An 18,597-nucleotide genomic window follows, 5' to 3' on the forward strand; every position below is an offset into this window, starting at 1 on the left:
AGATTAAACTCATTAGCCCTTAGCAAGCCCCATTGTGGGAAAACAGCAGGCCTGGGAAGACAAAGGAGTCCTGGATATTCAGTCCAGGACCTGGATGCTGTGTTAAGATCAAGAAGATGGGATCAACCTTCAAAAGGCAGCAGCTATCTAAAAATATCAAGTTAACAGGCAAAGCAAAAGATAGAAATGAAAGCAATATACCTATCGCTGGAATCCTGGGAATGTGGGAGTACTTGAGACTTTGAAAGACTAGAGAGGAATTCACCTCTTCTTCTGCAACTATCTCATACATAGATACAATGCATTTTTATTAGATTCCCCCCCTTTCCTGTTGATTTCCCTTGCTCAAGTTATGATTATTTTTACTCTCAGGTTATTTGTTGTGACCCACTGAGTTTAATTAGGGTGGATTGCATAGGCATGGATGACTGAGGCTATTTCACTGGAGTCTGGGGAACTTCGAAGTACCTAGACCACTGAGAAAAATGACTTCTGAGGGCTTCATCTGAAGCAGGAATCTCCAACTATGGCACCTACCTTTGGTATGTACATTATTAGGGTTAGTTCTTGGTGCTTCAGAAAAAAAATAAAGCAATTCACTTTGATATTAAGACCCAAATCAAGACCTTAAGAAAAGCAAAACTGAATCAAAATGTAGGAGCTCTTGCCCAGGAATCAGGATTCCTGGTTTCTGGTTCCAATTTTCCCAATGACTCATTTGATCTTAGGCAATAATCTTTTCCACTGACTTTTTGGAGGTGAACTCACTCAACAAGCTAGTTCTTAAAGCACCCCATTTCTAAGCTTAACATCTCTCTACTTTCCATTTTGGAACTGTGTTAGTCTAGCTGTTTTATCAATATAACCTGCTAGTGGTGGTTCAGAGAGCCCAGCAACCCTGCATGCACAAGCAAAAGATACATGGTCAAAACAACAGTATCTGAATGGAAATGTGGCTGGCCATTGTTCTCTTTTGGGAAACAGCTCTATTTATTTAAATATGCAAAGTGGCTGGTTCTTTATGGTGGAAAATTTACATCAAAAATTGGGAAACCATCAAAAATCAACAACTGATGGACTGATTTCCCTACTCCAATTTTTCTTTCTCCTTATATACGTGGTTTAACTGCCAAGAGCCTGGGATGGGGTGAGAACAGTGTTATTTGCAGAGACTTTTATAGCCACACAATTGCAAATAAAGGATGTTCTCATTTGGTGAAGGATTCTTAAATCTCTTGCTACAGCAACATTTGGTCTGACTGCAAATTTGTAGGAGGCAATTGCTTACTATAGCTTCAGAGCTTCCAAGCAAATGGTTTCCAAGCAAGTGGTACATTTGGTCTGTGTCTCTGTTACTGTCTCTATTTCTCTTCCTCTCTCCTTCACTCTCCCCCTTCTTTCTCCCTCTCTTTTCGTCCCCACTGTGCCTTTGACTGGACATTTTTTCCAGTGTCACCTTGCTCCAACCTAGTAGATTCCCAGTCAACTAACTCACTACACTTATTTCTATTTTATACTACGGTCTTCCTTTGGCTTCTGAGAATCAAATGTAAAATATGCTAATGGTAAACAAACAGCAATTAATGATGATAAAACCCTTTCTACATTCAGTAAGCTAATTAGTTCCCTATAACTAGAAATATATCTAATGTCTACAAAACCCTATGTTAAAGATTGTTCAAACTGCTTCAGACAGATGGGGGAGCCAGAAAGAAGGGCCTAGATGCTTGTCCTGTTACAACTCATTTTTTCCCCTTATATAAATCTTTAAACTGTTGCTTTTTAGCAGAGGTTTGGGGTCATAAAATAAGCCCAGGAATTATACAGATTGGGTATCAGTGTACTGTCATTTACTACCTGCTCAACTCTCTTGCCTACAAGATGGGACAATTATAATGTCTGTACCAATAATGATACACAATATGTATAAAATATATTATTATTAATGAAGCCCAATTAGAAGAGAAACCAGTCCAGTCAGAGCAGAAACCTGGGGTCATTTGTAAGCATGCCAATGAGTTTGAGTATAGGGTAGTTCTCAAGTTACTTGTAATGATTAGTTGAGATTATACATAGACATTCTGTAGCAGATGACAAGAATCAGAGTCAGCATGCAATAACCTTTATGTAGAAGAATTTTTACCTAGGAGAAAAACTAGATAAGAGAATAGGAGACTAGGCTCAGCAGTTAACAGCACTGACTGTTCTTCCAGAGGATTCAGGTTCAATTCCCAGCACCCACAGGGCATCTCATAACTGTCTGTAACTCTAGTTCCAGGGGCTTTGACACTCTCACACCATGCATATAAAATAAAATCAAATTAATTACTTTTAAAATGAGACTAGTCCCAAATGATAGTGACTCTGGCAGACCACAGCAATAGCTCTCCAGCCTCTGTTACTGAGCCATCTTTCACTGGGAATAGAATCAAGTTGTCCAAAACAGTGCCCCCCAAATACCTATATACCAATAGCCAGCCACACTTCTTAATATTGTAGAAGGATGTGCCCTATACTGTTTGGCCATTTTGCATTCTTTCTCCGTCTATACCAAGTCCACATGAAATAATGCTTGCCACACAGAACAACAGGGTACCTCATGGTTAGCCTGAGAAGACTGTAGTCCAGATCATCTTTCCTAAGTACACTTTGATTATCCGTTTTAATTCACAAGCCACAGGCTTTGTCACAACTGTGAAGTCCTCTGAGTCTATTTTGATTGTTCCTTTCCCAGTACCTCCCTTTTCTCCAAGGCACTTGAGTTGGTTTCCAAACTTAACCCCATGTCATTCCATTTTCTGCCAGCCAACATGGATTTCAATCTGGTATTTGTATTTTGGCAATAGTCATAGGACTACAGAGTCTTTTAGGACCATAGTAATTACTGTTCATTGATTTTTACCTTCAACCCTCTGACAATTAGGAAGTCTTTTTTAATAACCCCTTAATAACATGAGATGCAACACAGATCAATAATAGTGGTGCGTTTAATTCATAGCTATTGGTTGCTTATTCCCTAGATGCAATATGGGTAGCTTGGACTAGAATGCAATAATTAAGGTCCTCATTTCAGAACTGCCGAATATCTGGCTCAAAACTTTGGCAAACACATTCCTAGTTGGGTAATATGGTCAACTGGTGCCTTTCCCTAGTTCCTATTTACTATAATAGTCTAAGACTCTGTGATAAACTTGGCTTAGGCCGGCACTTTAAGTGAACTATATAGCTCAAGTCTAATAAACAGAGACCTAGACAAAAACACTCCTGAATTTCTCTAAGAGACCCTCATGCCAAGGGCTAGGAAGACAAGTTGTTCCTCAGTAGCCTCCTCTTTTTATCAAATCCCCAGACAGCCCATGAACTCCCCAGGTATCTTTGAATAGCCCTGCCTGAGAATTTCGACAGCACTCAGCACACAAGCTAGGAGCTGCCTAACTGGGGCATATTAAGCCAATTTAAGGGATTCTATTGATGACTTGGTATGTTAAATCTCTGAGGTTACATTTGTTGAGAGCCATAAACCTAAACAAGTGACTAATATGAACACATCAGCGTTTTGGGGGTGGCAAATCCTTTCATTACCACCTTTAATGGTAACAGAGTCAGCACCTATCCCAAGATGCCTATCACATCATGTCTGAGTCAGAACACAAGTGGCTGCTATAAACAAGTGATACAGAAAGTTATTTCAGCATTTACCACTCATCTTTGACATTTTAGATTTGAGTCCCCTATACACTTGTTCTTCCATATCTCTGACTACTGTAAGCCTAGTTTTAGACTCTACCAAATGAGGGTATGTAAACAGACACTCTGAGGGTATGTAAACAGACACTCTGAGGACTGGATGACATTTTTTTAGGGACTATTGAAGTCACCCAACATTTCTGGATGCTGAAATCAGGCTGGGGACAGGGACTCACTACAGAGCATAGCAGTGGCAGAGCCAAGGCCATTTTGATAGAATGTCACTCATACCATGTGGACTAGAGGCTTCTTAGAACAATGGTTCTCAGCTTGTGGGTCAAGACCCCCAACCAGGTATTGTATATCAGATGTTTGTTAGGACTCATAATAGTAGCAAAATTAGTTATGAACTAACAGCTAAAATAGTGTAATGGTTGGGGGGGGTCATCATAACATGAGGAACTGTATTAAAGGATCGCAGCATTAGGAAGGTTGAGAACCACTAGCTTAGAGCATCTTCTCTCAGACACAACCACATCCACACCACACTTCAGAACAAGTAAAGTGCTAGGACTGCAAAAGACTCTAAAAACAACTACAGAAGACTCAAGGGATATTTCATTCTTCATTTCTATAGCTGTGTATGTAGAAACAACAGTTTTATTCTTTCTGATAACTTCTCACTCACAGTCTGACTGCTGCCTATGAGTTGATCACTTCTCTCATTACCCTCCACTATTCCGTTATTCTTTTCATTTGAGGAACACAATGCCAAATACATGAGCCCTTTTTTGCTGAAGCACCAATCACGTTTTGGAAACAAAATGGATCTGATGAGAAAGCTTGCTGCACAGCCTGTTCACATAAGGAATTTCTTCTCTGCTGTCAAGCGAGTCAGTCCTTAGTGGCAAAAGCCTGTTCTCAGCTCTTTGTTGTCTGCATTCTTAGCAGACCACCCTCCTTTCACCTTCCCCCACTCCCACCCTCACACACCAGAACTGAATAAAATTCTCCCACTTTGGCATCATAAGAGTGCCCTCTAGTGATGTTCCAATTAAGAACCTGGGGACCAAGGAATTCTCAGGTTTTGGTGGGAAACGGGGTCAGTCTTAACTTGCCCTTGGCCATCTGAAGGCACTTCTGTGTCACCTATTTATCAACGTAGTCTTTCCCATAGCAAGGAAATGGGTGTTTTGTAATGGAGTAAGCAAAGCAAAACAAAATGGGAGGGGGGCACCAGCTTTAGAAAATCTGCTGTCCTGCTTCCTGAGAAGTGTTAGCATTCATGATGCAGGATGCCTGTGAAGTCTAAAATATGTGTGCAAGCACAAGCTGACTCTTCAGTTGAAATCTAGCAAGTATTTTCATACATGCCTTAGAGTTCCCTGTAGTTGTAGGATGGGACCTTATAATATGTTTCCTCAATTTGGTCACATTGTATACTTTTTCAGCAGTAAAAGAATCAAGAGTCCCTTGGAAATTTCCCTGAGTGTGACAGACTTGCTGTCCATTGTAAGAGAGACTAGAAAAAACGGCACTTACAGTATGTAATACAATATTAGATTACTATAAGTAAACATTTGGAGTTATTCCCTCCTATTTTACTTCCAGGCTTAAGAGGTTAGGGTCTCGGAGATCCACAGTGCATGTTATTTAAACCAGCAGAAAGCGCTCCACTGGATCTTGTACAGTCAGCCATGCAAAGCTCTGCTTCATTGTATTCCTAATAGTTTGTGTTGACACAGACAAAAAGGTTGGTAAATTGCTAACATGACGTATAACTGCTTCACTCATGTTAGCATATTCAACCACGGGGATTGCACAAGGTCCTTAGCAAGGAATCATTTGTCCAGCACTAACGTAAGAATTGAGATCGATCATTCCCAAAAACTGTTTAGTGAAATCACTAACAGAATCAGACTCATGGGATGGTGAGTAATGGATATATGTCAGTCCTTTTCAGCAAGGATGGGGGTCGGTGGGGTGCTTAGGTCTCTGATGAAGTCACATCATGGTGAGAACAGTGGATTTGATGGGAAACATCCTTCAAACTAGTGCCAAGTGAAAAGTGAATGGTGAACTAGAGTTGAGTCCCACAACGTTGTTCCGGAACCACGGTACCTCTTCTTTGGTTACTTCAAACTGTCAGTCTCATTTTCCTCAACAGAACTAGGACCTCTCTGTGATCCCAGCACTTCCTAGCAAAAGTCACAAACTACATGAGCCATAAAATATCTGTTTAATGGAACACACCCAACATTCTTCATTTTAGGGGTCGGGAGCTACATGTTGCTCAGGTGTTTCTGAAGATGCAATATATAGGATCAAGTAAATGAAACAGTTGGGTGCTGGTCCTCATGATTTAAAAGAAGCTGTGTGACAAGGGCTTTGATGGGCCACTGCTCTTCTTGCCTCCACTTGCCCGGCCTATGTCTTCTGGGGAAACTGGGAGCTGAGAGGTCATGTTTAGGAAAGAGAGAGAATAACTATAGAAGTTGAACAAGGCTATAAAAATCTCAAAGCATGGACTCAGAGATGTACTTCCTCCAATATGATCCCCCCCAAAAACAAAACAAAACAAAACAAAACATTTCTGGGGTTGTTCTCAAAATAACTACCAAAAGAAAACTCCAAAACAACAACAACAACAACAAAAACCTTTAAAGGTTCCCATAACCCCCCTCAAACAGCAGCACCAACCACAGACAAGTGTTGCACTACATGAGCCTATGAGTAGACATTTCTCATTCAAAGCCACCACACCAGTCAAACAGCAAGCACTTTTTTCCTGCCTGCTGCCATACCTCCCAGGCATTTATAGACTTTGCCTCCAGGACCATAGCTCAAATAAACACCTTTTTTCTGTAAGTTGCTTTTGGTGATGGTATTTTATCACACAATCAAAAAATAAATAAATAATAGAGCATGTACAGTGTGTTCCTAATTAAATTTTCCTGCGCTATCCATAGAAGCGTTTTTTGAATGAACAATTAACAGTTCTGTGGACTATGGGGCAAAATCAGGACCAAAAATATTCAGTGGTTTACTCTTCAAAATATCAAACCAGGGCACATTTGCAGAATAGACTAGAAAAAACATATTTTCCAGAATTATTGGGACCTACCCCTTAATGAGCAAATAACAATATTCCTATCATTAACTAGCATGTAACGAGGACTTCCTCTATGCCAGACACTGTATGCTTTACAGTGATTATTTAATCCAAAGAAAACAGTCTAAAATTATTGTGCAGTAAGAAAACCATGGCTCAGGAGGTAAAATGATATTTGGCCAGTCTGACAAACTGAGTTTGAACCCCTCGGACCCTACCTGAGTAAGAAGAAAGCCAACACTCTCCAGCTTTCCTCTGACCTTGCCATATGCATACGCATGTATATGAATGTGTACACAAACAAAAAAGCAAACAATAAATTCAATAGAAAGAAAAGAATGCAAAAAGAAAAGAAAAAAAAAATCGAGCTCAGAGGGACTAGCACAGTAAGTGGTAGAGTCTGCATTCAAGCCCAGAATCACAGAATGTCTGTCCCCACGCTCATTAGCCACTAAGTAGATCTAACTGAAATTGATTTTACTTGCACTGCGGTGTTGCGAGGTAGACATCATTCTCATTTCACAGGGAAGATAGACGGGTCTCAAAATGCAACTCACTCAAGGTCATATTGCTAATAAGTAAAGCTACTGGGACAGAAACGTTCAATCCTCCAGCCATGAATACTATGCCTTGCCCATTAGACTCTGTGCTTGCCTCAATGTGGCCCTGATATTGAAAGGGTCACTGTATATAATCCAGCTAGGCAGAACACACTTCCACTGAGAGCTGGGAACTGCACAGTCCAAAGTGCTTCCATGTATGCCTCTCTTCAAGCTTCTCAAGGGACTATTTTTCATTTTGAATTCCAGGATAGCGTGCAAACCACTTGAACACAAGGGCCCTGGATGAGAGCTCAGTGTAAATCTTCCTGGGACCTGTGCTGTGCTTTAGACATAAATCAAGTGGCTGTGGGTGGGCCCGGTACCTTCAGGGACTGTGAATTGGCAGGCAGATCTAGTCTCTCTGGAACAGTGAGGGGGAAGAACAGACTTTTCCCCCTATTGTTTCTATATTTATTTTTTATCAATACAAGAATATGATTAGAATGAACAGAAAGAATCCAGATATGTAGGTCAAGGATACCAAAGTGCAGACGGAGGAGGCTGGAAGAAGATTGTGTGCCTATGGTAAGAGGATGAGTTGACACCTTGGGAAAATCATAGGTTTTGGCATGAAAGGCATGGTGAAGCAGGCCATGCACACTTGATCACAGCTAGTTTTAACTTATTCAAACAGAAAGGTATTCCTAAGAGACCATCAAATCCAAACTCTTAATTTATAGCTTCAGAGAGAGAAAGGGATCTATAAAGGGCCAGAGCATTAAGCATGGGCCCCAAACCTTCTCCTAGCCCTTACACTTTGCATTTAGGAGTTTATAAAACACCACTCTTTTCTCATCAAAAGAAAAGAGAAAAAAAAAACCCTCTAGTAACCCCTGCAAGAGGGAAGGATAGCAGCAAAGGGACCAGGGGAAGCTGGTATCAGGTTGCAGAATGAAGACTAAGCTTTCTTTTCTGACAGTAACTTTAAGATATCCTTTCCCATCTTCTTGCTCAGGCCCCAAAACTGAGCCTCGAAGAAGTGAAGCACTTTGCCCATTGCCCTTCAGTAAACACGCAGAGAAAGGAGCTTGTGAGCTGCTCACACAAACAGTATGGAACCACCTCATTTCTCTTTACCTACTTTCCTAGTACAAAAGAGTACATGCTGAATTTTTGTGTGTCCAATTTTGCAATTGCTGTAATGAATCTGAACTCTCATTGGCTAACCTAGATCCAATGAAGCTTTGGATTGTACTTTGGCTCAGCCTTTTGAGAACTCTTTTGGTTATCCTTGTTTTCTTGGACTCAAGGAAAAAAAGATGCCCTAAGAAGGATCTGTCAGGTCAAATGATTTATAGTTCCCCCTTGGGTTCTGGTGCGCCTCCTCAGGCTGCTAAGGCTACCTCCCTGGACATAGGAGATGTTGATCATGGTATCCAATCTCTCAGCTTACTGGGGTGACGCTATGGGAGTGTCTTCATACTGAAAAGCAAGGGATATAGATGCTGCCTGCATCCAGAGATACTACCTAAATATCTCCATTCATGTTGACATGAGTCCCACCTACTATTCACTTGTGATAGCCCTGTAGTAGCCTATCAGAGTGTGGTAAATATGAAAATTCTGAGCACATACCCAAAGAGTGGAAGGGAAATTTGGTATTTCTTATTTGAATTTTGGACCTGACAACTTGCTAATTAGAGAGGTGGCCCATAATTGGGCGTGCTCATTTCTCCTTATCACAATAGGGAACTCTGTTGCAAAGCAGAAATCACCAGGCAGCTGGTTTTGTGAAAATAAAATCTTTGTTTATTTGACATATGTTACAATCAATCTCTAACTACCAACTTCTGGCAGTTGCCCTTCACACTCTGGCTTTCAGTTGCTCTGACCCTAGCCCCTTATCAGGTGGGTAATGAACTGGAAACGCACGTCACTCTCTCCTTTAAACGAGACCCAATTTAAAAGAACCTTTCTCTACAAACTCTTTGTACATGTACTTTACATTTGAGAGGGTCATCTCTCCAAACTACAGACATATCTTCCTTTGATTCAAAATGTAACCTCTACTCCTCTGACTTATGTAAGTTTAACAATTTCATTTCAGATTCAACCCATCTATTTTGAAGTGTGCAATTTAATGGTTTTTAGTATATTTACAGAAATGTACAACTAACATTGAAAACATTTAATCATTTCCCAAATAAATCCTTGATATTTTACATTTAGTTTTTCTATGCATTTGCTATCCCATATCCTGACTGCCATAAATGTAGTTCTAGACGCTATGGATTTGTCCCTCTGAGACATATGGTAGTAGTTGTCCTTTATGACTGGCCTTTTCCAATTAGCATATTGTTTTCAAGATTCATCTGTGTTGTATACCATATCTGTCCCTCCATCCCTCCTTTTCATAACCAAAAGGTTTCATATCCAAAAAATTTAAGGAGTAAAATTCATCTACAACTCTATCCTCACTTCCTAATCAAGTCCACGTATCTATCCTGAGTAGATAATGTAGTACAATTATTACTAGCACTATGATTATAGACATGACTGAGAAATACAATGGGCACTTTCTTTCCTCTCCATTCCTTCCTCTTTTTCTTTTCTTCTTCTTTTTTTCTCTCTCTCCCCTTCCCTCCCTCCTTCCCTCCCTCCCTCCCTCCCTCCCTGGCTCCCTCCTTCCCAAAGCTCCATTGAGTGTCTCTGATGCACTAGGAAACTTCAGGCGCATGGAATGCAAAACTGAGTTAAGCATGACTCACATCTTCCATGATTCACAATGAAGCTAGGAGTGTGGAAAACCATGCATTATATGAGCTGGTTCCACCAGACACAACTCCTGAAGATACCTGTAAACTATCCCGGGTTTATTTGTTCCTCATAGCTCAGAACTCGGTTCCTGACTCCACAGACATTCATGAGGGAAAGCAATCAAAGAGGAGACAGTAGTCAAGAGTTCAGGTGGGCTTTGTGGATGTTTTGTATTTTTAAATTAAGGCGAATCCATGCAATTTAAGATGAATGATTAAAGGTGTAGTATTCAGCGGAATTTAGAATATTCACATACTGTGAAGTCATCACTTCTCTCTAGTTCCAAAACAACACCTCAAGAGGAATCTTGTACCCATTAAGCAGTTATTCCATCTTCCACACAACTCAGTGCATGACAACCAGAAATGTGTTTTCTGTCGATATGGATTTTCCTGCTGTGATGATTCATATAAGCAAAATCATATAATGCAGCCTTTAAAAATCTGGCATATCTTACTAATCAGCATAATGTTTTGAAGACTGGCTCATGTTGTAGCACATGTCAAAAATCTGATCCTGTTTATGACTGAACAATATTCCATTGGATGGAGACAACACATTTTGCTTATCAATTCACCTACTTTTGAGCATTTGGCCTGTTTCTGTTTGGCACGGTCACAATTCATGCAACTATGACAATTCATATACAAGTTTTTGTGTAGACGTGTTTTCATCTCTCTTAGATTTATACCTAAGAGCAGAACAGTGAATCATATGGTAATAGCATGTTTAACTTCTTGAGAAACTGCCAAAGTCTTCCACACAGCAGATGCACCATCTTACATCCTCATCAGTATTGTACAAGATTTCACATTCTCCCTGGGTTTTATCTCTATTTTTAACTCTCAGAGAAAAGTTCCATTAAATTGGTGACACCCAATTAGCCTAAATGATTGGCTGTAATGATGGGCATTTGGGTCTGGACCTCTTAATTAATGCTCAGGCCAGCAGGAAAAACAAAGCAAACAGGGACATATAGGAGTGGAAGCTCTCCCCTCCTCCACAGCTCAGGGAGTGTATTTTGTGCATGCACACGGACTAGAGGTTAGAGATAAAAGGTCCACTTGATTGATGTGGACCTGTCCCCTAGATTCATGCCCATGGGAATCATAGCATCCAGTTCAGCAGAGGACCTAGAGAGAAATGTTCTCAACTGTAAGAACCAAAGCCACAAACTCCCTGGTGATGTTCTGAAGTAAATGTCACAAAATCAATACTGACTATGGCAAGAAGGGAAGAAATGATGCTGCCTTCTCTGTTCCATGAGAAATTACAAGTTTCAGTGGGTTCAGCAGGCCATTAGATCCCACGGTATTTGATACCAGCTTCCATCCCTTGGAATAAAGGTCTGATGTAGATCTGGGAAATAAATAATAATGATGAATATCTAGCTCTCAAGATGATGGCATGTGAGTATATCATTGAAACTTGCCCTTATGGCCTGTCTCTCTCCTTCAGTGATCAGACAGCTGGATGACTACTGAATCCATGGCTCCTGCAGTCTATATCACTCTCTGGGCAGCTCAGCCACATTCTGAGATGCCATTAAATCGTTCAAGCCATTACATGCTATTTTCGGGCACTGAAACTGTCACCGATAAGATGACATACCTGTCACTATTCAGGAAAGGCTCAGGCACAAGCCTAATGTCCCTCCTCAACATGTTAAGAAGAAAGGAAAGGAAGCCTGGAAATAGAATCTTGATGATCCTAATCTGTTTCAGAATCCTTGACTCTTCAATTAACCTGAGATTTTGATGAGTGGTTTTGAAATTATATTAGTAGAGTTTTTTCCTTTGTTTGTTTGTTTGTTTGTTTGCTGACTATGTGTTTTCCAGTCAGAGGTCAATCTTGGGAGTCATTCCTCAGGAGTCATCCATTTTGACCTTTTGAAACAAGAAGGTTTTTTCTAGGACCTAGGGCTCACCAATTAGACTAGGCTGGTGGACCAGAGAACCCCTGGAATACATATGTCTTGTCCCTGACTCCAGTGTTGGGATATTTGCCTGTATATGGCTGGATTCTATTCATATACTTTAACTCAATCTATAACACATCAGTTAAAATAAATGCATTTATATGAAAACCAATGACTTTCCTATGAAGGTAAATAGCAGATATTTGCAAAATACAAAACACTAATTTTGCTAATAATTTTTGATTTCTAAATCAGCTAGTTTTTCATATAACAACTAGTCTTTATGTGATTCGGGGAAACATTTACATTTAATAGGTATCCTATCCTCATTTTAAATGAGTTAACAGGTCTTTTAAATTTTCAGTTTTAATTTCTAACACAGTCAATATTTATAACTATATCCCACATAAGCAAAAAACAATTTGGAGTACTTGATAATTCGGGGGTAGGGGGAAATGAAGGGATCCTGAAGCTGAAAAACATGAGAACTGATGATGATAAACGATTTCCCCTTAATTTGCTACATAGCACTGGCTGCACTCAAATTTATAATCCTTCTGCTTACAGCTCCTAAGCACTTCTGATTATAGGTATGCAGCATCATGCCCAGAGCTAGAAAATAATTTGAATGGTAGTTGTGTCCTGACACCCTGAGGTTCTGGGTGGTCATTTAGAGAAACTGAAGGCAGTCACCAGTCTTCCTATCGGGAACTCTGAGAGACCAAGTAGGAAAATGAGTAATGGGAGTCTAATACCTTCATTGTAGAGACCATAGAACTTAGGAAAGGGCTCTGGGTGTGTAAGTCAAGAACAGATGGGGTCACATCTGGATCTACAGTGAGCTCCTTTGTAACTGGATGCTACAAAAATAACACTGGTACCTTCCATTTATTGAGCTCTCCTGAAGTGGAAATTTAAGAGTTCTTTGGAAAGTCAGTTGCATGGTGTTTTGCTGGGGCAAACACCCAAGGGAACATTTAGCTGAAGCAGACACAGGTGAAAGGATATTCTGCTAAAGCAAGCATGTGAGGAAGGAGTCTTTGCTAACAACACCCATGTATTGGTCTGCCTTACATTGCGTAGTTGAGCTCCATTTGTTGGAACTCCACAGAGAGAAATGCACCAAAAAACTTCTGGTGGTGTGCTGCAGTTTCTTGCCATATGTGTGGACGCGGGCTGATTAGCAGAGTGATGTCACAGTGATGTGTTGAGTCAAGAGACATGGTGAGGCAAGACAGGTGCTGAAGCAAGACCCGTGGAGGACATATGATGTTTGAAGGGTATAAATAAGACTCAACGTACAGTGGCTGAGGGTGAGCTAGGCTTGCTTATAGAGCTAGCTGTTCAACACTTGTAGGTTTCACATCTTCAGTGATCTTCGCTTCGCTGAGAGATGCATAGTCAAGAAATTCTCCTGGAGTCCCTTTTGGTCCCTCCTGCTAGCTTGTGCCAAGGCTGAGTCCTGGCAGTCTCTGCTAGGTAGTACCACCATTGCTGATTCTTGTTTGCTATCCCAACTCAACCCAACTGGACTGCTGGTGTATCCATCAAGTGTTGGCAAGTGGATCAAGCTACCACTGCTAACCTGTGCACCAAACAGCTAATTTCCAGACAACACAGGTGGGAGTTGCTCCAAAGAACCTTTTATAAAACAGGTCTACCGCCACCCCCCCCATATCCTTTCTTTTCCACTACCTCTGGTAGTTGGTGGGCTACAAGGGATGTTAGTGTTTAAGAAAACTTTAGGCTTTGAAAGAGTTAAAGTTATGATGCTATCCTGCTGTGCAACACTTTGCTATGAATTGCTGTGCCCCAGGAAGTCCAACCCAAGCCACCTCCATACTCTTCCTGCTTCTGCTCTATAAGAACATTTGATCTGCATGCTCTGCTAAACTGGCCTAGATATGCAGGCAAAAGTCTCCCCTTGCTTCTTCCCCCTTATTTGTCTTTTTTTTTTTTTAATTCAGGCTGGCCCTGATCTCCCTAAGATAAAGAATTTAAAGTACCACTGCCTTCTTTAAATACCTTGATAATCAACAGGCAACCCACCAGAGAAGAGATTTTGAAAAGCTGGGAATCCATTAATTTAATCAGGTCCCTGTATGGTTCAAGGAAAGTTCACATGGCTGACAACTGGAAAGTTGTCTTGGCAGCTTGCCATATGGTAACTCCACAGAGTGTGTCTCATGCCCACCACCTTCTTATCCTACACAAACATCCCTCCCTCTGAAAAGACTCTGCTGGGAAGGAACAGGCTGAAAACACATTTGGCTAATCCCCATATCACTAGATCAGAATCATCAGGACACAGAAGGCTTGAAATAGTCCCCCAGGAACTGTTCACTTGTGTCTCAGAATAGTAGTGGTGGGATGACCAAAGGACCACACCAGTCAGGATGCTAAGCTAGAACTACACATCAGAATTATAAAAAAATACACCTACAGAGCTGTGTCTCATAGGAGAACCGCATGTGCTCACTATACCCATATACAGCTTTGGGGAAACAATGAGCACCAAACAGTCTCACTTTGTAAGAAATGGAGAAGTTTTGCCTTTGTGCATATTAATTATTCAAGAAACACGCCACCATGATCCTAGTCCAGCGCTCGCTTCACAATACCACACTGTGGCATGGCTAGGAGGAAAAACTAGTGAATGCATTTGTGTATTGTGAAAAGGTGTTTGGGGGGGGGCTCAAGGGGTAATTAGAAACAGCCAATCCATTTCTTATTTAAGTCTCGCTTTTCATTTTAATTCTTCCTGTTTTCTTCCAACTTGGCCATCAAATTCCAGCCTCTGAATTTACAGGTGAGGAACCCCAGGTCAAGAGTGGAGAAGAGAATTGCTCTGGGTCAGATTTAAGATCCTGATCCCCATGCTTTTCCTGCCTGTGTTCCTCCCACTACATTTTCACCCCTTAGTCACATCCTGAGAGAAATATATGGTTACGGATAGATAGCATTTCATTAGTATTCCTCCTACTGAGAGGCAAGCATTGTTAGAAGCCAGCATACTTCCTGATTCTATAGCATCAGCCTTCCCTGGAAACTCTGTTGGCTGATTATCTCCAATAGAAGTTCAAATTTCAGGGTTTCCCTGGAAATATAGTCGAAGCGAACGCTGCTAATGCAGACAAATGATGCCAAAACTAAAAGGGTAGTGTTGTCATGAAATAAATTATTTGCATAGGTGGGACTTCTCTCTTAATTGGACTATTTTAAAGCCACAATTTGTTTTCTGGCCTTTATGTATAATTAAATATAGATGTTCTTGGAGCTTAATGTCAGTTTAAATTTCAGCCCTTGGAAAGTAATTTGTTTGCATGTTCAATGAACAAAACATTTCTTATCGGTTTCAAAGACCACAGCTCATGCATCATGAATCAAGGTTGCCTTTATCAACACTATAAAGGTCAGGCAAAGTAGGCTGCTAATTCTTGTGCAGCCATCCTCTAAGAGTGAAAAAAAATTAAGCTTCTGGTGATCATAAGCAGAAAGACAACAACACATTTCCTTTATGAAGCGTGTATAGGAAAATACAATTCATCTTCTTTTGGTGCCCAGTGCTCACACAAAGCCAGCTAAATGGTGCCTGTTATGTTATTGTGGGTCAAATAACCTGGACAGAGATTTGCTTTTCTTTCAAAGCCTCAGTTTCCTTATATTCCATACAGATATACTTATAAAGTTCTTTCTGCTTTGACAGGAGAATGTAGAAAAGGGCTAACCCTGTATGTGACATTAAAGAATGTAGTAGGAAGTTTTCTTAAGCGCATGTTTTCCCTCCTGGCACCAAACTCCTGGGAAATAATAACTCTGAGACTGGAATATATTTACAAATACCTAGACCACATAGCTAGACATATTCACCAACTGTTTTGTAATTTAATAATCCTGTTATTCTGTTCTAAGTTTTACCATGTGACTGTTCACCTGGTCCTTACTTGCATATAACCCTCTTCCTCTCTTTCTGGGGACCAATCCTCCTGTACTTGACTCTATCCCAGAATCCTTTCTACCTACCAGATGTCCAACCTTCTATTCTACTCTTTCCTATAGACCACAGGTATTTTTATTGACAAGTGATGCAACCATACAGTACACAAGAGATTTTTCTCTAGAAAATGATGTTGATATGTCTTAGCAAGTAGTTCATAAAGCTTGAGATCTATTAAGTCAGGCAATGAACAAATACATTTGACCTATCAGACCTTAGGAACCCTTCTCCCTCTGCCTTTCCTTTCTGTCCTCTACGATCAGAAACTTGTCAAGTGCCCTAGCCCCCTTTTCCATAGTGATAAAGTTAGTCCCATTCTGCTAGAGAACTGTGTAGGTCAAGAAATTTCTATTTCTCAAGCATTTTTTGGTCCCTTCAGGACCTTTTAACTCTGCCCATGAAGCAGAAATTGTTCCTTGACAATATATAACAAAGATATATTGTCAAGTGAGAAGAAAATGGGAAATTAAGCAGAATATCCAGTATGATTTATTCCTCAAACTGACATATGAGCCAGTTGACCCCTCTTTCTGACATGTCATGAATCTGACCAGCCAATCGAGAACTGCTTGATTCTTTTCATGTTGATGCTTTGTTTTTGTTTGATTTGTTTTTCAAGACAGAGTTTCTCTGTGTAGCCCTGTCTGTCCTGGAACTTACTCTGTAGACCACACTTGCCTTGAACTCACAGAGATCCACCTGCCTCTGCCTCCTGAGTGCAGGGATTTAAGGTGTGTATCACCAATGCCAGGCTACTTTGCCTCTTAAAGTCAGCAAAGAATTGTTTTAGGAGCTACCTCGCAGACCTTTATAGATGAATACTCTGTTTTATCTTTGGGTAACTCTGAGCCATTCACATTTACAGAAATTTTCTAGACATTTGTTGAAATTATGGATGGCTTAGAATCTGAAAATAGGAAAATGGGATCCAGAACAGTAGAAATCTCTTTCAGAGACTAAAGGTTCTAGAAATCATATACATGACTTAACAGTAAAAATGGAAACATCTAGAATGTATCAACATTGGATCTGCAGTGATATGATAGACTCTATCTACTAAGTGCTTTGTGGTATTTTCTCATTTAATCCTAGCAATAAAACCTTAAAAATAGAGTTATCTCCATTTTGCAATTGGCACTCAGAACAATTAGGGTATTTACGCAAAGTGAAAGCTGAGTAAAGATTTGCATCAGTCATTTGCTCCTAGGCCTTATGAAATTCATCTTTGCTTTATGGTTATAAAAGTAACCATAGAGATAGTTAGTCCTAGCAAATTACTCATTCTCTCTCTCTCTCTCTCTCTCTCTCTCTCTCTCTCTCTCTCTCTCTCTCTCTCAAATCACTATATTAGATAAACTCTAAAATCTCGTGATTTAAAGAAAAAAATTCCATGCAATTAGATAATCAGATGGTGGGGAAAAAAGGAATAGTCCGACATGATAATGAGAGTTTCTCTGTGTGTGTGTATTTCCACTAATTGAAAGGGGAAGCATGACCATTAATTGCTTTGTTTAACATTTTTAGCATTATATGAAATGCTTAATTCTGCAAAATAATGGGTTTTATGATACTTTCTTATTTTCATATTACTTCTCCTCTATGATTGACTTGAAATTGTCAGAATGGAAGACTGACAATAGTGACTATGAGAATATTCATGAGTTCTCCAAACTAAAAACTGAAGATGGTTTGAGCTACAAATACCAAGGCTGCCCTCACAGACAAATGCAAAAACAAGGGAGCAGAAGACCAAGCTACCCTTGCTGGACTAAGAAATTCCAGGTAAAGGGGAAAATGGAGAAGCCACAGAAGAATGAAAGCAATACAACAAATAGTAAATTATCAGCTGTGCCAAGAGAAAACAGGATTTTAAAATGGCAGATAAAATAAAGTGACCAGAAATGTTGAAAACTAGGAGATCAAGTCATATCCACTTGAGAACCTCCCCAGCTCATTCTCCTAAGAACATGGCTCCTCCTCATGGAGACACCTGAGGTGAGGGCATGTCTCCTCTGTTCTCATGATGTTCCACATATACTAGGCATTTGCTGTTCTCATGCTGATCTCAGTTACACTCAACTGACTAGTTTGAATCACTACAGTCTGTCTTTTCATAAACAATGGCGTCGCTAATCAAAGCCCAATTATTAGGAACAAAAAGAGTATGCTTAAGGCTGGAGAGGGGGCTCTAGTGTAAAGACCTTATGAAACGGTACTTTTGAACATGACCTGGCTTTAATTCCCAGCAACTACATGGTGGTTCATACCATCCCTACATAAGTTTCAGGAGATTTAATGCTCTCTTCTGACACTCTCTGGGTAGTAGGCATGTAACATTCAGAGACATAAATTAAAATAAATAAATCTTACAAAAAAAAGAGAGACTATGACCTGTTGGCCTGTACAAACCTGACTACATAGTCTTAGATACCATTCACAATTTGCTACATCACTTATGAAAGAGAATAAGTGAATAGTGACAAAAATCCCTGGAAAGATATAGTATAACAACAGAGATGAGCAA

General features: G+C 40.2%; 1 protein-coding gene across 6 annotated transcripts in view; it reads right to left on the reverse strand.

The window, feature by feature from the left end:
* Window positions 1-18,597, reverse strand: part of Hs6st2 (heparan sulfate 6-O-sulfotransferase 2) — a 281,379-nt gene that overhangs the window by 80,998 nt on the left and 181,784 nt on the right. The window lies entirely within an intron of this gene.

This window comes from Mus caroli, unplaced genomic scaffold (assembly GCF_978045245.1).
Source record: "Mus caroli unplaced genomic scaffold, Mus_caroli_1 scaffold_5, whole genome shotgun sequence".
NCBI classification, from domain to species: domain Eukaryota; kingdom Metazoa; phylum Chordata; class Mammalia; order Rodentia; family Muridae; genus Mus; species Mus caroli.